The sequence below is a fragment of the Rhinolophus sinicus genome, chromosome 7, assembly GCF_057876585.1.
Source record: "Rhinolophus sinicus isolate RSI-liver-muscle chromosome 7, RSI-T2T, whole genome shotgun sequence".
Lineage (NCBI taxonomy): Eukaryota > Metazoa > Chordata > Mammalia > Chiroptera > Rhinolophidae > Rhinolophus > Rhinolophus sinicus.
In genome coordinates, this window is record NC_142507.1 from 30,556,615 (window position 1) to 30,562,614 (window position 6,000).

A 6,000-nucleotide genomic window follows, 5' to 3' on the forward strand; every position below is an offset into this window, starting at 1 on the left:
CGGAGTCTTCTGTCTCCGCTGGCAGGCACCTCGCCCCACACCCCCGCGCGTCCCCTCCCGTCTCCCACAAGAGCCAGGAGCCCTCCCTTCCCGCCAGCCACGGTGTCCCCGACACACAGGGCACAAAGAGTCGGGACAAACCAGGGGACGGCGGGAGCAGCACCCCAACGCACAACGCGCCAACGACTCCAGGGAAGACCACCACAAGGGAAGAGCAGGCACGCAGGCACACAACCCTCACAACAAGGGTGCCTGGGGGCTGCCACTCTCCTCCCTCGGGCAGGTCCCTGGGCGGGGCTCAGAGCCCACTGGCCCTCCGGAGACCCTGGCGGCCCGCCCCGGGGGCTGCAATGGTGACTGCCAACGCCAGGGCAATGCCTCCTTAGCGGAGCCCAGCCCCGGGCACGACCGCACTCCGTTGGAGAAGCTGCCACTTCAACACAGCCTCAGTGCGTCTGTCCCAGTCCGTGTGCCCGCCTGTGCGTCCCTCCCACCCTCCCCCACCCCATGTCTGTCTGGCTCCGTGACATGCCAGTTGGGCTCTGGCTCTGGCTCAGGAGCTCTCTCCGCGCGTGCCAGCCCCCTCGCTCTCTGTCTCTGGCCATGTCTCTCTGTATGTCTAGATACATACATGTACGTGTATATACGTGTATATTTCCATCTCGCTCCCTCTTACTCCTCCTCCCGTTCTGTCTGTCTGTCCCTGTCCTGCGGGGACTCTAGTCCCTCTGCCCGCACAAAGACGCAGGAGTTGGCGAGGCCAAGAAGGAACACCAACAGAGCCAAGGATAGGGGGCTCATAGCACCATGTCTCACGGGCGGCTGGCTTGGAGACACGGCAAAGCCGGAGCCGCCCGATCCCCTACCTGCCGGCCGGCCGATTCTCAGCCAACCAACAGACCCCACAACCTACCGACCCACCAAGCCGGCCAACTGCATTCCGCGCCCCTCTGCAATTTGCATTCCTCCGCAGCCCCTCCGGTGGCCAATGGCCAACTGGCAACAGCTGATGGCCAAGCGGTCACAGCTGATGACCATGGAGCCCCCACGCAGCACCCCTCCGCGCGAGGCCCAGAGCCTGGAAACTGCTCTCTGCGAGTCTGTCCCCACAGTCCCCGTCTGTCTCTCTCCGCTTCTCTCTTGCTCCGTCTCTGGCCTTCTCTCATCCTCTCTCTCACCTCCCTGGGTCAGGAGAGGTGACGCGTAGCCAGTGAAGCGACCGGAGATCGGGCGGGCCGCCGGTCCGGTCGCTGACGAGGGGCGAGGGCCCAGACAGAAGGCTGTGTGACGAAGGGTGGCGGCAGGCTGGAGGTGCTGCCCCCTGGTGGCGGGTGGCTCTCCCTGGCTTTGGGCCAGTGGGTGGAGCCGGCCAGGGCCATGGCCTGGGTTGCACGTCCCTAGGGTGGAGGGGCCTGAGAGGACCCTGCGACCCCCTCGGTGGCCCTGAGAGGTGGGGACAGCACAGCAGCAAGGGGGGTGTGCGATTGTGGGGCTGGGGGGGGGGGATGAGAGGGGTTGGGGTAGGGGGGGCGTGGTAAAAGCCGTTCGGGGCCTGGGGAATCCCAGGACGCCAGGGCGCCCAGACATATGTCACAGTCAGGGAAGTGACAGAGGCCCGTGGAGCCACTGGGGGGCGCGAAGGGGCCTCGCTGCGGGCCAGGAGTAGCCCGTCGCCCACATCAGCGGCGTCCGGAGGAGGCGGAGAGCGGGAGGGCGGCGCTCAGGCAGACATGCTCGCCACCCCAGCGGCCCAGCAGCATGGCGCGCGCTCAGCAGGCAGGTCGGGAGCAGGCTCTTGCAGTGCCGGGAGCCGGGTCCCAGCGCCTAAGGCCATACCACCGTGAACGCGCCAGATCTCCTCTGATCTCGGAAGCTAAGCAGGGTCGGGCCTGGTTAGTACTTGGATGGGAGACCGCCTGGGAATACCTGTAGGCTTTTGCTCGCCTCTCCTTTTCGCCGCCGCCTCCCTCCCCCCCCCCGCATGGCTCCCTCCGAACCCCTGGCGCCCCTTGCCCCTCTGCAGCCGCCCAGCCAGCCGAAGGTCCCTCTGGCCAGAGGAGGGTCAGTCGCCCGGCACTACAAGCTCGCATCCCCGGTCGCACACCAGGCCCGTCGGCCAGGGCTAACCCCCACACCATCTTCTTAGTCCTCTTCAGTCCCGCAGGCCGTCATCCCGAAACCTTCGCCTGAACCAGGCGCGGGAGGGTTGCGAGGTGGGCGATGGAGCCGGCCGGAGAGTTGGGGACTGTGTCGGCGAGCGCTGAGCGCGGGGAGGGGCCGGCGGCGGCGGCGGCGGCGGCGGCGGCGGCGGAGGCGGTAGCGGGGAAGAGAGAGGTGCTGGCGGCGGAAGAGGGGAGAGCAGAGGCGGGAATTTGAAGGAGTACAGCGATGGAGGAGGCGAGGGCGGCGGCAGGTGTGAGGGCAGCGCTGGCGGGGGTTGTGGGGAGCGCGGTAATGGCGGCGGATTTGGCGGCGGCGGCGGGGGCGAGGGCAGGGCTGGCGGCGGTGGGGCGACCGCGGTTCGGCGAAGGGTTCGGGATGACGGCCTGCGGGACTGAAGAGGACTAAGAAGAGGGTGTGGGGGTTAGCCCTGGCCGACGGGCCTGGTGTGCGGCCCTGTTGCCAGCTTGTAGTGCCGGGCGGCTAACCCTCTGCTGCTTAGGGGGACCTTCGGATGGCTGGGCGGCGGCAGAGGGGCAAGGAGCGGCAGGGGTTCGGAGGGAGCCACGCCAGGGCGGCGGCGCAAAAGGAGAGGTGAGCAAAAGCCTACAGCTATTCCGAGGCGATCTCCCATCCAAGTACTAACCAGGCCCCTCCCTGCTTAACCCCTGAGATCAGAGGAGATGGGGCGCGTTCAGGGTGGTATGGCCGTAGACGCTGGGACACGGCTCCCCGCGCACCAAGAGCCTGCACACGGCGCCTCGTGAACGCTCGCCATGCAGATGCGGAGCTCCGGTGGCAAGCATCGACCCGCTGGCTGGCTCTGCTAGCACCTAGTCCCCCCCTAGTCCGGCACCCCGCCTCCAATGAATGCCCCTGGCGTGGGCGGCAGGCTACTCCAGGCCAGCAGCGAGGCCCCTTCGTGCCACCCGAGGCTCCGTAGGACACTGCCGCTTCCCGGTTGGTGCCAGAAGTCGTGGAACTCTGGCATCCTGGGACTCCCCGGACCCAGACCGGCATACACCCCGCCCCCCTACCGCCACCAGTTTTACCCCCAACCGCACCCCCAATGCTGGTGGGGGCCTGCACCAGCAGGCAACCCTGGCCTGGGAGTTGTGGGAAGACCCCCGCGACGGCGGAGGGGGCGGCGGCGGCGCCGGCCGCGGTGGTCGCGGAGGGCGCGGCGGGGGCGGCGGGGGCCGCGGCGGAGGCAGGGGAGGGTGGCGAGGTAGGCGATGGCAACCGCGTGGATGGCGACAGGGCGGCGATGGCGGTGGCGACAATGGGGGCTCTGACGGTGGGCGCTGGGGCACGGTGGGGGGGGGCGAAGGGGGCGGCGGCGGGGCCGGGGGTGGGGGAGGGCGTGAGGGCTGTGCTGGCTGCGGAGGCCAGGAGAGCATAGGCAGGAGATTGTGGGAGTATGGCCATGGCGGCGGCGGGGACGGGGGCGGGAGAGATGGCGGTGCTGGAGGCGGGAATGGGGAGCGCGGTGCTGGCAGCCGAGGGGGGAGAGCAGAGGCGGGAGTTTGAGGGAGTATGGCGATGGCGGCGGCGGGGGCGGGTGTGATGGCGTTGCTGGAGGCAGGGAGAGCAGAGGAGGGAGATTGAGGAAGTGCGGCAATGGCGGCGGTGGGAGCGGGGTTGAGGGGAGCTCTGGAGGAGGGGGTGGGGAGCGCGGTGATGGCGGCGGCGGCGTCAGAAGCGGGGGCTGATCGCGAGCAGCGATGGCGGCGGCGGCGGCGGCGGCGGAGGCGGCGGCGGCGGCGGCGCGGGAGTGTTGCGAGGTGGGAGATGGAGGCGGCGGCAGCGTTGGGGGCTGTGTCGGCTTGCGCTGAGCGCGGGGAGACGCCGGCGGCGGCCCCGGCGGTGGCGGCGGTAGCGGGGAAGAAGGAGGTGCTGGCAGCCGAAGAGGGGAGAGCAGAGGCGGAAGTTTGAAGGAGTACAGCGATGGCGGCGGCGAGGGCGCGGGCAGGGGTGAGGGCAGCGCTGGGGGGGGTGTGGGGAGCGCGGTAATGGCGGCGGATTTGGCGGTGGCGGCGGGGGAGAGGGCAGCGCTGGCGGCGGTGGGGCGACCGCGGTTCGGCAAAGGGTTCGGGATGACGGCCTGCGGGACTGAAGACGACTAAGAAGAGGGTGTGGGGGGGAGCCGGGGACGACGGGCCTGGCGGGCGGCCCGGGCTGCGAGCTTGTAGTGCCGGGCGGCTGACGCGCCGCTGGCCAGGGGGACCTTCTGCGGGCTGGGCGGCTCCAGAGGGGCAAGGGGCGCCAGGGGTTCGGAGGGAGCCACGCCGGGGCGGCGGCGCAAAAGGAGAGGCGAGCAAAAGCCTACAGCACCCGGTATTTCCAGGCGGTCTCCCATCCAAGTACTAACCAGGCCCGACCCTGCTTACCTTCCGAGATCAGAGGAGATGGGGCGCGTTCAGGGTGGTATGGCCGTAGACGCTGGGACCCGGCTCCCGGCGCCCCAAGAGCCTGCTCCCGGCCTGCCTCGTGAGTGCGCGCCATGCAGCTGGGTCGCTCGGTTGGCGAGCATCTCCCTGCTGACCGGCTCCGCCAGCGCCTCACCTCCCGCCTGCTCCACGCCTCCTCCGGACGAATCTGGCGCGCGAGGCCCCTTCGCGCCATCCGTGGCTCCACGGGACTCTGCCATTACCCTGATGGTGACAGAAGTCGTGAAACTCTGGCATCCTGGGACTCCCCGGGACCCGACCGGAATACACCCCGCCTCCCTACCGCCACCAGACCCACGCCGAACGCATCCCCAACGCTGGTCGCCAGCAGGCAGCCCTGTGTTTGGGAGTTGTGGGAGGAGCCCGCGGCAGCGGCGGCGAGGGCAGAGCTGGCGTCGACGGTGGGGAGAGCGGTGATGGCGGTGGCGGCGGCGGCGGCGGCGGCGGCGGTGGGGCGGGGAGCGGGAGGGAGCGCGGCGATGGCGGCGGTGGCCGCGAGCGAGGTGAAGGCGGCGGCGACGGGGGCGGGGGCGAGGGCAAGGGCAGCGCTGGCGGCAGTAGCGGGCAGCGCGGTGCTGGCGGCGACGGAGACCGCGGCTCAGCGAACGGGTGCGGCCTGACGGCCTGCGGGAGCGAAGAGGACTAAGAAGAGGGTATGAGGGGGAGCCCCGGCCGACAAGACTAGCGTGCGACCTGGACTGCCAGGTTGTACGTCCGGGCGGCGGACCCGCCGCTGGTCAGGTGGACCTTCGGCGGGCTGGGCGCCTGCAGAGGGGGAAGGGTCGCCAGGGGTTCGGAGGGAGCCACGTCGGGGCGGCGGCGCAAAAGGAGAGGCGAGCAAAAAGCCTACAGCACCCGGTATTCCCAGGCGGTCTCCCATCCAAGTACTAACCAGGCCCGACCCTGCTTAGCTTCCGAGATCAGACGAGATCGGGCGCCTTCAGGGTGGTATGGCCGTAGACGCTGGGACCCGGCTCCCGGCGCCCCAAGAGCCTGCTCCCGGCCTGCCTCGTGAGCGTGCGCCGTGCTGCTGGGCCGCTCGGGTGGCGAGCATCTCCCCGCTGGCCGGCTCCGCCGGCGCCGCGCTTCCCGCCTGTTCCCCGTCTCCTCCGGACGCCGCCGGCGTAGGCGGCGGGCTACTCTTGGCCGGCAGCGAGGCCCCTTCGCGCCACCCGTGGCTCCACGGGCCTCTGTCACTTCCCTGACGGTGACAGAAGTCTCGGCGCCCTGGCATCCTGGGACTCCCCGGGCCCCGAACGGCTTACACCCCGCCCCCCCACCCCAACCCCGCTCACCCCCACCCCCAGCCCCACCTCCCCAGACTCGCCTGGCTGCTCTGCGGTCCCCCGCTCATGGCAAGCGAGGGCGTCGCAGGGTCCTCTCAGGCCCC

General features: G+C 70.3%; 1 non-coding gene and 2 pseudogenes across 1 annotated transcript; 1 reads left to right on the forward strand and 2 right to left on the reverse strand.

The window, feature by feature from the left end:
- Positions 1–1,822: 1,822 nt before the first annotated feature.
- Positions 1,823–1,942, forward strand: LOC148757764 (5S ribosomal RNA; annotated as a pseudogene).
- Positions 1,943–4,482: 2,540 nt separating this feature from the next.
- Positions 4,483–4,601, reverse strand: LOC141568709 (5S ribosomal RNA; annotated as a pseudogene).
- Positions 4,602–5,453: 852 nt separating this feature from the next.
- On the reverse strand, positions 5,454–5,572 carry LOC148757765 (5S ribosomal RNA). Its single transcript, XR_016021827.1, has one exon. It is a non-coding gene; the product is annotated as a 5S ribosomal RNA (ribosomal RNA).
- Positions 5,573–6,000: the final 428 nt, after the last annotated feature.